Source organism: Aquarana catesbeiana, linkage group LG07 (assembly GCF_042186555.1).
Source record: "Aquarana catesbeiana isolate 2022-GZ linkage group LG07, ASM4218655v1, whole genome shotgun sequence".
NCBI lineage: Eukaryota > Metazoa > Chordata > Amphibia > Anura > Ranidae > Aquarana > Aquarana catesbeiana.
In genome coordinates this window covers 137131624-137146639 of record NC_133330.1, presented here as the reverse complement: position 1 = coordinate 137146639, position 15016 = coordinate 137131624, and the positions used below count along the sequence as shown (strand labels likewise).

Below are 15016 nucleotides of genomic sequence, written 5' to 3'. Positions count from 1 at the left end.
TTTCCGAATGGAGAACATTTATTCGGTAAGGAATCTGTTGTTGCCAAAGGTCTTCATGGTGACACTGGACCTTCAGGACGCTTATCTTCATGTACCAATCTGCCAGAACCACCGTAGGTTCCTCAGGTTTTCAGTTCTTGTGGGAAACGAGCCATTTCACTGGCAGTTCAATGCCCTTCCTTTTGGTCTCTTGACAGCACCGAGGATTTTTACACAAATCATGGCCGAAGTCATGGCCTTTTTTCGGATTCAAAGTGTATCGATCGTCCCATATCTAGACGATTTTTTTATTTTTTTTAAATTTTTGCTCGAGACAAGGAGTCTCTTGTTCAAGACCTACAGTTGATTTTGCGGACTTTTAAAAAAATTAGGGTGGAAGGTCAACCAGCAGAAATCTTGCCTGGTACCCTCGCAGAGCATACTTTTCCTGGGTTATCTAATAGACTCTGTTGCCCTAAAGATTTTTCTTCCCGAAGAGAAGATTTTGAAAATTCTTCTCTCTGTGCAGGCCTTCAAGCTGCTCCCTCAGACCTCCCTTCGGCGGGTCATGCAGTTGCTGGGTCTGATGACTGCGGCCATTCCATGGGTGCCTTGGGCCCAATTGCACTCCAGACCCCTTCAGGCTTTTCTTTTACTCCATTGGGATCGCAGGAAGGATTCTCTGGATCAGCTGGTTTAAACTACCAGAAGGAAATTTTATCGATCTCGCCTGGTGGGAGCAGCGAGAACATCTGCAGAGAGGAAAGGATTGGACACAACATTCCCCGGTCAAAATTACCACAGACGCCAGTCCGTGGGGTTGGGGTGCTCACTCACAGGACTGGCAAGCACAGGGAGCCTGGTTGCCAGAGGAAGCAGGTTGCTCCTCAAATTTCAGAGAACTTCTGGCTGTGAGGAAAGCACTTATATCTCTGGAAGAGAGGGTCTATTCAAAAGACCTATTGATATTTTCAGCCACAACAGTGACCTACCTGAACAAGCAAGGGGGCACTCGCTCAGAATCGCTTGTCTTTGACACAGCAGATTCTGTCCTGGGTGGAGATCTATGTCACTTCAGTAAGGGCAGTCCACATCAAGGGGTCAGAAAATGTGCTGGCGGACTATTTGAGCAGGGTGTGCATCAGTTCCAGCGGTTGGGAACTACATCAAGGCACGTTCCAGGAGGTGGTGCTAAGATGGGGTCTCCCCACAGTGGATCTTTTTGCCTCCAGTCTCAACAAGAAACTGCCAGCGTTCTTCTCTCTGGAGAGAGAAACTGAGTCCTTGGGGACGGATGCTCTGTCCTTCCCGTGGGACTTCACTCTGGCCTATGCTTTCCCTCCTTTTCCCCTCTTGCCCCTAGTGGTTCAGAAAATTATTCAGGACAGGGCAGAAGTTGTTCTGATTGCCCCCTGGTGGCCCAGGAGGAATTGGTTCTCCTCTCTGAAGGCCCTATCTGTGTATCCTCCCTGGCCCCTACCAGTTCGGAAAGATCTGCTCCATCAGGGACCGGTGTTACATCCAAACCCTCAGACCTTCCATTTGACGGCCTGGAGGCTGAGCGGAGCATCCTACAGTTAAAGGGGTGTTCAGAGAGGGTTATTTCAACTATCCTGGACAGCCGTAAGTTGGTCACAAGAAGAATCTATGGGAAAGTTTGGAAAACTTTTATTTCCTGGCAAAGGAAAACTGGTTTAGATTCTTTTTCCACTCCCTGTTTATTGGATTGTTTGCAGGGGGGAGTGGAAAAGGGGCTCTCTGTCAGCACCCTTAGGGTTCAGATTGCTGCCCTATCTTTATTTACAGAGCGAAGACTAGTGGCAGATCCCTTAGTCAGGAGGTTCCTTTTAGCCAGTTCTAGATATACTCCCAGGGTCATCAAACATGTAACATGTTCCTCCCTGGGATCTGTCATTAGTATTAAATGCACTAACAAGGGCTCCTTTTGAGCCTTTGCATGAGGCTTCCCTGAAAATTATTTCTTTGAAGTTGTCCTTCCTTTTGGCTATTGCGTCAGGGCGAAGAGTCTCCTTCCTGTAAAGTCCCCTTCCTGAGGATTCTTGAGGACAGGGTAGTGATTTGATCTGATCCTCTCTATTTACCCAAAGTTTCTTCCAACTTTCATAGGTCCCAGGAGATAGTCCTTCCTAGTTTCTGCACCTCTCCCAAAAATGCGGAAGAGGAAAGGTTTGGTCTTTTAGACGTAAAGAGGTGTCTTTTGCTTTATCTAAAAAAAGACCAGTGGGTTTAGGAGTTCCTCCCAACTGTTGGTTTTGTTCAGTGGCCCCAAGAAAGGGTCCAAAGCATCTAAAAGTTCTATTGCTAGGTGGATTAGGGGAGCTATCTGTGAGGCATATAAAGCGTCAGGTCGCACCCCTCCTTCTAGAATTAGGACCCATTCAACGATATCCATGGCCACATCATGGGCAGAAAGAGCGGGGGCTTCATGGAAAGAAATCTCTAAAGCTGCCGTCTGGTTCTCCTCTCATGCATTTGTCAAGCATTATAGAGTTCAGATGCTTTCCAGCCAGGACCTTTCCTTTTGGTAGGAAAGTGCTTCAGGCTGTCGTCCATCCCTAAGGTATAAAATCTTATCCTCTCAAGTTGCTGTCCTGGAAGGTGAGGGGGGGAAAATCCCGTTAGACTTACCGGTAACTGTATTTCCAGGAACCTTCAAGGACAGCATCTATATTCCCACCCTGTTCTATTTTTTCACTGGTCGACCAGGTTTACCTGGTGGTGGTGTGTTTTATGGTTTCTGTTTTTTTCCTCTGCCAAGTGCACCTTTGGTGGAGGTTACTTGATCTTCTAAACAACTGAGGGTCAGAGGAAAGGGAGGGGCCTTTTGAATTGTATCTGATTTTGTTTCCTGTAGAGGGCGGAGCCAATCATCTCTCAAGTAGCTGTCCTGGAAGGTTCCTGGAAATACCATTACCGGTAAGTGTAACAGGGGTTATCAGAACCGACTCAATCGTACAGTTTGTAGTGTACATAGATTTGCAAAACAATGGGATAAATTAATATTCCTGAACTTTGCTTTATCTCATGGTTACTGTGAAATTGTGTGAATGCATCTCTACTTGCAGAGCTTGGATTCATTGAATGAGTTTCCAAAAAATGTAAATACTGCAGAATATGCAGCCTCATGCTACATAACTAAGCTCCATTTCATGCTGAATAAGCTAAATTATTGATGTATCTTAAATAGAAAACTATAAATTTGATAAAAATAAATTATATATATATATATATATATATATATATATATATATATATATATATATATATTTATATTATACCAATGTAAAACGATAGACATTTTTCCCAAAAAAAAAAAAAAAAAATACCGGGGTTATGGCAGCTAGATGCTGTCATAACCCCGGTATGTAATGACGTTTATAAATACAGTGGGCGATCCGGAAGTAGTTAACCACTTTAGCTTTGGGCCATATCTGACACTTCTCACATCAGAAAAATCAAATGTTTTAAACATTTTTTTGATAGAAATTACTTTAAACCTCTAAAGATATATATGACAGCTTGACGGCCGTCCCTTAGCAGTTTTACAGTTACAAGGCGCCTGTTCTGTGCAGAATAGTGTGTGCATAATGTAATAAAAAAAAGTATGTGTATAAAAGGAGTTAGCGGGAGGGTGGGGGGGCTCTTCCACCGCCTGTAAAAGTAATCCATTCTTTAGTCAATTGGATTACTTTTATTACCTTCAGAATCACTGGCTGAAAAAAATCTTGTCATTGCTGCACCTGTTGGCAAGTGGTTAAATTAAAAAACTTGACATATTGGTTATCTGTTTACTCTGCACAGCCTCCTTCTCCTTTTTATATTTTGCCCTAAAATTATCTTTAGTGTATTTCTTTAATGTTTGAGCTTAATAAACTGTTGTACAAATACTGTTTTTTTGACTTAAAAAAAATTGGAACTACTACCATTTTTTGTTCTCTAGGTTGTAGAGCTGCACCATTAATCATTAAAAATCACAATCTCGATTTAGCCCCCCTCCTCACAATCTTAACTGCTTGCCGACCGCTGCACACAGATGTACGTCGGTAGAATGGCACAGGCAGGCCAGTGGGCGTACAGGTACTTCCCTTTAAATTTGTCGCCTTTCGGGCGGGCGCGGGTCCCAGGAACTCTTTGTTCACCGGTGGCCCACGATTGCGGTGTGGAGAGGTAGAACGGGGAGATGCCTATGTAAACAAGGCATTTCCCTGTTCTGCCTTGTCTCATGACAGATCTACTGCTCCCTGTGTTCGCTGTCATGTCCTAGGTAGCCCCCTCTACAGTTAGAATCGATCCCTAGGATACACTTAACCCCTTGATCGCAGGTTGCCACTATTACTAATAAAAAAGTAATAATAATGCCATAAAACTATCTCCTATTTTTTGTAGACGCTATAACTTTTGCCCAAACCAATCAATATACGCTTATTGCGTTAAAAAAAAAAAAAAAAAAAAAAGAGAAGAATACATATCGGCCTAAACTGAGAAAAAAAAGTTTTTTTTTTTAAATTTTTTTTATTTTTTGGGGGGATATTTATTATAGCAAAAAGTTAAAAATATTGCTTTTTTTCCCAAAATTGTCGCTTTTTTTTTTTTTTTTTTTTTTTTTTTTTTTTTATTGCGCAAAAAATAAAAAACGCAGAAGTGATCAAATACCACCAAAAGAAAGCTCTATTTGTGGGCAAAAAAGGACATCAATTTTGTTTGGGTACAACCTGGCACGACTGCGCAATTGTTAGTTAAAGCGACGCCGTGCCAAATCGCAAAAAGTGCTCTGGTCAGAAAGGGGGTAAAATCTTCTGAAGTGGTTAATCCAGCATTTCCCTGGTTCTATGTAAGTCCCCATGTACACGGGACGCTGAGGCAAAGTCCTCTGAATTTTTTTGACACCTTGAAACCGGCGTTTAAAACGCTCGTTTAGCCGCGTTTGCATGTCGCGTTTAGCCGCATTTAACCGTGTTTGCGTCTAGAAGCATTTATTAAGATTACCTCATTTAAGACCCTCCCCAAGCTCAAAAAAACATTGCTAACTATTCCAGCCATTTTCACCAGAGTGAGTAACAGCAACAGAGAGCAGTTGTCTACTTGCATTTGCCTCTATTTCTGTGCTTTTTTGCAATGGATCCAATAATGAGCATATGTGAGGAAATGCTCCTGACATTGCTATTGATGAGGCTAGAACAATGTAGAAAATTGCATGAGAGGTCCAGAGTCACCTGCCACAAGTTGTGCATTGTCCACTTGCCACATCACCTGCCACAAGTTGTGGATTGTCCACTTGCCACCCACAAGTTGCGGATTCTCACTTGCCACGTCACCTGCCACAAGTTGCTTGTTCAAATCTAACAACATATGGGTCAAATTCCAATTATACTTAGGATAACAGCAATGCTAGTGGTGTATTGGATTGGATCAAGGGCTCATTAGGGTATATAAATGGTCTATGAATCATTGCAAGCAATTACATTTTTATAAAAAAAATTTTTTAATGGTTTTTCATCATTTGCCATCATTTTTGAGATTTTTAATGTCAACAAAAATAGGGCACCTTTTTAAAAATGCTTATAAACAAACGTGGCCAAACATCGGTACCACGTTTAGCCGCGTTTGACGTCTGAAACGTGGAAATCTTCTGCGTTTGAACCCATTTTTTTGCTTCCAAAGAAACTCTGTTAAACGCAACTGCAAAAAAAAAAAAGGCAATACACGAGACTGTGTACATGGTCACATAGGATAACATTAGAGTTCAGGGGCAGTTGAAAAAAGCGTTCAACTGCCTCTGAACATGTGTTTAGCAGCGTCCCGTGTACATGGGGCCTAACAAGTGCACAGCCCTCAGAGCTGATAAACATTAGCCAGGCTATTTTTTTTTTTTTTTTATCAACATTCCTCAGCACTGGGAGAGAGCAACAATGTAACATTTTGTTCCTTTTTTTTTTTTTTTTTTTTTCTTTTACATAGTAGGTGAGGTTGGAAAAAGACACAAGTCCAACCTATGTGTGTGATTATATGTCAGTATTCTATTGTATACCACTGTATGTTGAGGTTGTTCAGGTGCTTATCTAATAGTTTTTTGAAACTATCGATTCCCCCCGCTGAAACCACCGCCTGTGGAAGGGAATTCCACATCCTTGCCACTCTTACAGTAAAGAACCCGTTTAACGTTAAATCTAATTTTAATGAGTGGCCACGTGTCTTATTAAACTCCCTTCCACGGAAAAATGTTATCCCTATTGTGGGGTCACCAGTATGGTATTTTATAAATTGAAATCTTATCCCCCTCTCAAGCGTCTTCTCCAGAGAGAATAAGCTCAGTGCTTGTAACCTTTCTTCATAACTAATATCCTCCTGCCCCTTTTTATTAGTTGTGTTGCCCTTCTCTGTAGGGCTGCAAGTTAACTAACTATTATTTTCATAATCGATTAGTTGGTCAATTTATTGTTTTGATTAATCGGTTAATAACCTTAAAGCGGGGTTTCACTGTCTCCACATAATTTTTATTTTTGGCAAACTGAAAATGTATAGTATATTTTAACATTGAACTTACTTGCTCTGTTTTTCCAGCTTACTGCTCTCTGTTTTCTGCATTAAAAAAAAGTATATCTTTTTCTTTAACCGGGTTTCATCTTGCCTGTGGGCATGTGAAGCCCGCAGGCATCCTCTTCCGGGATACGGTGCTGCTGATAGACCAGCATGCACCGCCCGTTCTAGCCCCGATCTGGCGCATGCTCAGTACACACAGATCAGATCGCCGTCAAGAGCTCAGGTTGCCATCACAACGGGCGTCGTCGTAGGAAAACGCGGGATTTCACGGCGGCTCTCCGCACCGACTCCTGGAATGAATGACACGAGATCCCAGGAGACTGTGCGCCGCAAATAAGAAATGCCAAAAATACCCGCAAAGTCCCCGCCCACAGCCGCAGGGACAGAACAAAGGAAAGCACGTATATCGCAAGGTAGGGAAAAAAAAAGGTCCATATAGCACTCGGTGCTATCTATACAAGCCACTGATATCAAGTATAAAAAATGGTGAAGATCCGCTTTAAGCGTGGTGTATAATTTAGTTAATATGTAAGGTATAAATTGCCTTTTTTTTAAACTTAAATATCACTATGCAGTGGCAAATATAAATAATATATGGTTTGGGAGCAAAATCTCTAAACCACTGAGAATAACAGACAGAGATGTACTGTATATACTATTAGAGGAGATATATACTATTGTAGGTTGAATCTGGTAAATATCATCACACTCAGATCAAATTTTATTTATTTTTTTTTATTTAAAGAGTGTTTTGCAGATTTTCAAACAGAACTGTAATATATTATCTGCTGGCCATACAAAAAAAATGTTTTCTTTCAAAAAAAAATTTCATTTTGAGAACGTTTGTTTGATTTTCTAATCGTTAGTGGGGTCAAATTGACGTTTGTTTTCAACCACAGTGATGTGAAAATTAAAAAATTGAAAACTTCTTGGTCAAAGGAATTTTCAGACAGTGTATGCGGTTTTCATTCAGAAATTACATCCATTTTAATACACAATGTTAAAAGGAAGTGAAAATTTTAAACAACATTCTTTCATTCAGCGAATGTACAAAGATTTTTCGTATGAATATTATCGTCTGAAAATTGATCCGTGTGGCCAGCATAAGGCTCGGTACACACCTATGCAGTTTGCTTTTGATCTGTTTCTACACTGCTTTTTGCTGTGCGTTTGAATTCTTGCGCTTGCGATTTTGCTGCAATTTGTGTTTTTTTTTTTTTTTGGGCCAATTTGTTGGGCAGATTAAAAAACACAAATTGCTGCAAAAACGCATTACATGCTTTTCTGCAGCTTCTCCATTGAATATACTATATATTTAACCAAAAAAAGCAGTTTTGCGTTTTGAAAAAATTCCTTGACCCTTTCCAAATATGCAGCGGCTGAAAAAAGCATAGATGTGAACGTGTTTCTTAGGAAACCACGTTAAGTGAACTGTCGTGTGTTTCTGCCAAAAGCACCAAGCAACAAACAGGTGTGAACCAGGCCTAAGACGATTAGTAACATAATGGGGTAACCACTTTCCACCCAGCCACTGCACATAAACGGCTGGGTGGGAGCGCTCTCCTTCTGAGTGGACGTTCCCGAACGTCCTTCAGAAGGAGCGGGATTGCGACCCCAATGCGCGCATGTCCCCCGGGACATGCCACATCTCGGACGGCAGGAGGGCAATGTGATTTGCCCTCCTGATCCGCACAATGGCTGTGTCTAATCACAGCCATCGTAATGTAAACAGAGGGGGAGGGGTGGCACCTGACAGGAGATCGCGTCACCATGTGACCGCGCAGCGACGCAATCTCGATCTGTCTGTGCCCCCCAGGGACAGGAGAGGTGTACAACACAGGAGGGGTCTGTGATTGGCCCTCCTGATCACATGACGACTGTGTCCAATCACAGTCATGTAATGTAAATAGAGAACGGTTGTAACTGCTCTCATCTCTTCCTCTCCTCAGACAGAGCCTGTCAGTGAGGAGAGGAAGAGAGATCTGTGCTGCAGCTGGAAGATCAGTGAGTTTTATAGCTGTTTGTCTGCTGTTTACCCACTGATCACCCAGCTAGTGTCCCCAAAACAGCGGGCACATCTGTCTGCCAACAGCGGGCACATCTGCCTGCCAACATGATGAAAAGATCGTACAGCGCAGAGAAGGCTCTCCAAATACTCCAGAGTATGTCAGACGAGAGTAGCGGGGAACTCTCTCCGTCAGACTCGGATAGCGACTATGAGCCAGTGGAAAGCAGTGGCTCCGAGATGGAAACCGAGGAAAATAGAATCCTAACAAGGAGAATCAGGAGAAATGAGCAGGCACAGACATCCACCAACAGCGCAGCACTCCAGGATGATATGCAGGCATCCACCAGCAGCACAGCACTCCAGGGCATCCACCAGCAGCGCAGCACTCCGGGATAGGCAGGCATCCACCAGCAGTTCTGCAACCTTCCTAGAGGATAGGCCAGATGCTAGCAACGGAGCATCCCATCAACGAGGCAGTGCCCATACTAGCCTCCCAGATGTTCTACTGTATTCAACATGGCTGCCCGATATGTCAGTAGAACCTGTAATTCCCCTTTTTACAGCCCAGCCAGGCCCTCAGATACAGACGGAAAATGTAACCCCACTTTATTATATTCATTTTATTTTTTACCAATGATCTCCTAACCTACATTGTGGAGCAATGTAATCTATACGCCAGCCAACATATAGTCAACAATCCAAGTTCTTCATATGCCCATCCTTTTTGTTTGGAAATCCCTCACCGTGGAAGAATTTAAAATTTTCCTTGGCCTAACCCTCAACATGGGGCTGACAAAAAAAAAAAAATGAACTCCATTCCTACTGGTCTACCCAACCTATCCACCACATTCTGGTCTTTTCGTCATTGATGCCCAGAACCCGTTATGAGACGATTATGAGATTTTTACACTTCAATAACCATGCCCAATGCCTCCTTTGAAATCATCCCAGTTACGATAAATTATTCAAAATTCGGCCCCTAATCAATTTTTTTTGCGTCAGCTTCAAGGAGATGTTTACCCCTAATAGAAATATATGTGTAGATGAATCCCTAGTACACTTCACAGGAAGACTCGGAATAAAGCAATACCTCCCCAGTAAAAGAGCCAGACGTGGGGTAAAAGGCGTGTGACAGGGCCACGGGTTACACATATGATTTTATCATTTGAGGGAAAAGACAGACAGCTAAACCCCCCCTGGATGCCCTAACTACATGGGAACAAGTGGCAAAATTGTCTGGCAGCTGATCCAACCATTGCTTGGGAAAGGTTACCACCTATACGTAGACCATTTCTACACTAGTCTCCCAGTTTTCTACCATTTGTACCAAAGGAACACTGTGTCTACATCCTTTCCACAATGCATGATGACTCCTTGGTGGAACTGCAGAGAAGAAGCCATAATGTGTGCATGAGTACAACCTATACATGGGGTGGTTATGAACAACCAGATGATGCAGCCCTACTTGGCCACCAGGAGATCACTGTTTTGGTACAAGAAAGTCGGCATTTATTTGATGCAACTTGCCCTGTTCAATTCATATAATATATTTTTTCTAAGTGCACCCAAAGTTCCCTAACCTATCTGAAATTCCAAGAAGACGTTGTCACAGCCCTTGTCTATCCCCATGGCCAAGCCCCTCAACTAATTCGCTCCCATTCATTAGCCAGACTCCATGAAAGGCACTTTCCCGAAATCCTCCCTCTTACCCAAACAGGTCGCAAACCCCCAAAAAATGGTGTGTGTTCAAGTAGAGGAATTCGCCATGACACCCGATACTACTGTCCCCAATGTCCCTCCCAGCCAGGCCTCTCTATTGGAACGTGCTTTCGGAGCTATCCTACTTCACTACACTATTAGTAAAATGAAGATGATTTTTTTTTTTTTTTCCAGTTTCCACTATCTGCCATTTATATGAATGACCCGGACTTTTAACGACTATGCCTCTGCCAAACATGTTTCTGCCTTCAACGTTAATTGACCTCGGCCTGACAATTGACCATGCTTTTTGCCTGCCTCCTGAACTGATCATTTGCCCTGCCACTGTACAGAACAGGGGTCTCACATATGTGAGGGGCTCCAGGAAATGTTTTCTGAGTGGAGAAAACATTTTTCTCCGGGTTTTTAGTTTTCTCGGGTTTTTAGGGTCTGGAGACTCGGAGGCTTCGTAGAGATTTGGGTGGGAAGAAGCCTCTACCCCTGTCCTCAGGTCTTACCTGACCAAGGCCCAATGTACAAAGTGCTGCCTGCTGCTACCTGAACTGGCCATGCCTTTTGCCTGCGACCTGAACTGGCCTTGCCTTTTGCCTGCCACCTGAACTACCTGCTAAACCTTAGACTGTACTGAATATTCATACTTTTCCATATCTGTCTGCTGCCTGGACAATTCCTGGACATTTCCTTTGGCTGTCTGGACAAATGCTTTGACTACTCTGAAATGGTATTCCTTCCTGCCTGCTAAAACCACAGGTGAACTTTTTCTTTATCGTACATCACGGGACACAGAGCAGCATAATAATGACTAATTGGGTTATACGCTACCTTTAGGTGATTGGACACTGGCAACCAATAGTAAGATGGTTCCTCCCATATAACCCCTCCTATACAGAAAGTACCTCAGTTTTTTTGCCAGTGTCTTGAAGGTGATGGTGTTGCCAGGGGAATTGTCCCTGCATCCCAAAGTTTTTCTACAGATCTGCCAACACTGGGGGACCCCAGATGTGGATCTGCTGGCATCCAGATTCAATGCCAAACTGGACAGGTTTGTATCCAGGACCAAGGATCCGCTTGCTGTTGGGATAGACGCCTTAGTAGTTCCTTGGGATCAGTGTTCTCTGATATATGTTTGCCCTCCGATCCAAATTCTGCTGCACTTACTATGCAGAATACAGGAAGAATGAAAGCCAGTGGCCCCAGCGTGGCCTCGGAGATCCTGATACTCGGAGATTGTAAAATTGGCAGTGGGGGACCCATTGGTCCTTCCGTACCGTCCAGACCTGTTGTCTCAGGGACCCATATTCCATCCTTCTTTACGGTTGCTAAATTTGATGGCATGGCTATTTGAGACCAGAATATTGAAGGACCGTGGTGTCATGGTTTCAGTCTTGTCTACTCTGATAGCTCTAGAAATTGACTTTCTAGCATTTATCTATTATAGAGTGTGGAAGTCATACATTTCTTGGTGTGAAGAAAGGAAATGGAACCCTCGTAGGTATACGATTGGAAGAGTTCTGGCCTTTCTTCAAGCAGGAGTAGACTTGAAGCTGACTTTAGGGACAATTAAAGGACAGATTTTGGCCTTATAGTTTTTTTTCCAAAGACCAATTGCATCCCATTCTTTGATACGTACCTTTTTGTTAAGGGATTAACACACCTAAGGCTAAAGTTAAGTCGCCTTTATGTTCCTGGGATCTAAATTTGGTCCTGTCGGCTTTACAGTGTCAACCGTTTGAACCTATTGGGCATATCCCGTTTGTCCTATTAACCAGGAAATTGGTCTTTTTGGTGGCTATAACTTCAGCTAGGAGGGTGTCAGAATTAGCCGCCCCTTCTTGCAAAGAACCTTTTTTTATTCTTCATCAGGACAGGGTGGTCATGCGCCCTTGTCCGGATTTTTTACCTAAATTAGTTTCCAAATTTCATTTGAATCAGGACATCATTCTACCTTCCTTTTTTCCAAATCCTAAAACTAGGGAGGAAAGGTCACTTCTCTCGCTCGATGTGGTGAGGGCGATCAAGGTTTATTTAAAGATGTCGGCTTCTTTTCGGAAAACTGACTGCCTTTTTGTCCTGCCGGAAGGTCCTAAAAAAAAAAAAGGACAGCCAGCAACAAGTTCAACTATATATCCAGGTGGATTCGCCAGACTATTATCCAGGTGTATGGATTAAGGCGCAAGGTTCCACCTTCGGATTTAAAAGGACACTCCACTAGAGGGGTTAGTGCATCATAGGCAGTACGCCAACAGGTGTCTATGGCTCAGGTTTGCAAAGCGGCCGCTTTCAGTTCATACGTTCACCAGGTTTTACCAGGTGGATGTTAGATCTCAGAAGGAGACTGTTTTTGGCCACAGCGTGTTGCAGGCAGCTTTATAAGTCTCTGGCCCGTTGGGCTTAGGGATATGGGGTGTCCCCCCCTCAGGTGCATTGCTTTCCGACATCCCAATTAGTCATTATTATGCTGCTCTGTGTCCCATGATGTACGATAAAGAAAAATTGATTTTTTTTATACAGCTTACCTGTAAAATCCTTTTCTTGAAGTACTTCACGGGACACAGAGGTCTCTCCCCTCTTTTCTGGGATCGTCATTGCTTGCTACAAAACTGAGGTACTTCCTGTATAGGAGGGGTTATATGGGAGGAACAGTCTTACTATTGGTTGCCAGTGTCCAATCACCTAAAGGTAGCGTATAACCCAATTAGTCATTATTATGCTGCTCTGCGTCCCGTGATGTACTTCAAGAAAAGGATTTTAGAGGTAAGCTGTATTTAAAATTCCATTTTTTTTTTTTTTTTTTTTTTTTTTTTTTTTTTTTTTTACCCTTTGCTCAGCAGAATGTATTTTGGGGTGTAATTCTTGTTGTGTACATGCTATGTGTTAGAAGCCTGGAGGTGCTACTTGCATGTTGTGCCTCTGTATGTGGCCAGGTAGTAGAAAAGTCTCACACATGGGGTATCGCCATACTCAGGACGAGTAGCAGAATGTATTTTGGGGTGTCCTTTTGGCTATGTACATGCTATGTGTTAGATAGATCTTCTAAATTGACAACTTTGTGAGAAAAAATATTAGGTTTTCATTTTTCTTTCCACATTTTCCAAAAACTTTTGGAAAGAAATGACATGTTCAAAAGACTCATTATGCCTCATAGAATATACATTGGGGTGTTTTCTTTCCAAAATGGGGTCATTTTGTGGGTAATTCTATTGTCCTGGTACTCCAGGGCCTTCAAAAATGTGATGGGTACTCAGGAAATGAAATGTGTAATTTATGCCTTTAGAACACCTGATGATGTTGGGCCTCTGTGTGGGGCCAGGCTGTGGAAAAGTCTCACACATGGGGTATTGCCATACTCAGGACGAATAGCAGAATGTATTTTGGGGTGTAATTGCAATTATGCCTGCACAGAGAGAGAGAGATTTTCCAAAGCATTGTGGGGGAAAAAAAATTACAACTTCAAAAAAATCACTATGCCTCTTACTAAATACCTCAGACTATCTTCTTTCCAAAAAGGGGTCATTTGGGGGGTTATTGAACTGTCCTGACATTTTAGGGCCTCAAGAAATGAGAGAGGCCTTCAGTGCATTAGGATTGATACATTTTCAATAATGGGTAGCATGCCTTGTAGACTCTCTAACTTTCACACAAACCAATGATCATACAGTTACCAGGATTTTCTTAACCAAAGACATGTAGTAGAATACATTTTGGCCTAAAATTAGATGTGTATATATATGTGTGTGTGTGTGTGTGTATGTATATATATATATATATTATATTATAATATATTTTTGTTTCTTTTAAAAGAGAAAGTAGAAAATTCTTATTTATTTTTTTCAAAATATTTGCTCTTTTTTCGCTTATATCACAAAAAAAAAAAAAATGAAGTGGTGACTAAATACGACCAAAAGAATTCTCTATTTGTGTGAGCAAAACAATAAAAAAATCATTTGGGTACAGTGTAGCATGACTGAGTAATTGTCATTCAAAGTGAAAGAGCACTGAAAGCTGAAAATTGGTCTGGGAAGGAAGGGGTGAAAGTGCCCAGTATTGAGGTGGTTAAACTAAAATTGGCCCTTTTTATAGTACAAAAAGAGCAGATAATCGCTACTGTAAGGGGTTCATTTTTTTTACTGTGGAACAATGAAAGTAATAAAATATTTTACTATATCTATTATATATATCTAATATATATCTGATCATTTTAAATATAATGCACAATATTGGTACTTTTTTTACTTTAGGTGTAATTGTAATCCCTTCTATTACCTCCAGTCTATCAGCCTCCACCTTCTCTAGGTTCAGATGCTGATCTTCCTTGAGTCTTTAAAGTCTTGTGTTATTTAACTAAAAAACAACAAACGTGTTATACTTGCCTGCTCTGTGTAATAATTTTGCACAGAGCAGCCCGGATCCTCCTCCTCTGGGGTCCCCCATCGACACTTCTGGCTCCTCCTGCCTTCAGAGTGCCCCAATAGCAAGTTACAAAGTATAGTATAGAGTGCCCCTATAGCAAGGTAAAGTAAACTTCTGCCTTTTAGAACCACGCACTTCCTGCCCAGGACTACATGTCCCATGAGGCATTGCTCCTCGCACATTCACAAGTTCTCTGGCACTTAATGACATATATGGAGGGTGCACTGAGCTGTATGTGTGCTGTACTTTAATACCTGATATATAAACAAATAATGCATTCTGTATACAGGCCAACTAATTGGCTGGCCGATTTAATAGGTTATGAAAATAGTAATTAAT

General features: G+C 42.1%; 1 protein-coding gene across 4 annotated transcripts in view; it reads left to right on the top strand.

Moving 5' to 3' along the window:
* UBN2 (ubinuclein 2) overlaps positions 1-15016 on the top strand; it is a 690706-nt gene that overhangs the window by 17206 nt on the left and 658484 nt on the right. The gene's annotated exons all lie outside the window — the stretch shown is intronic.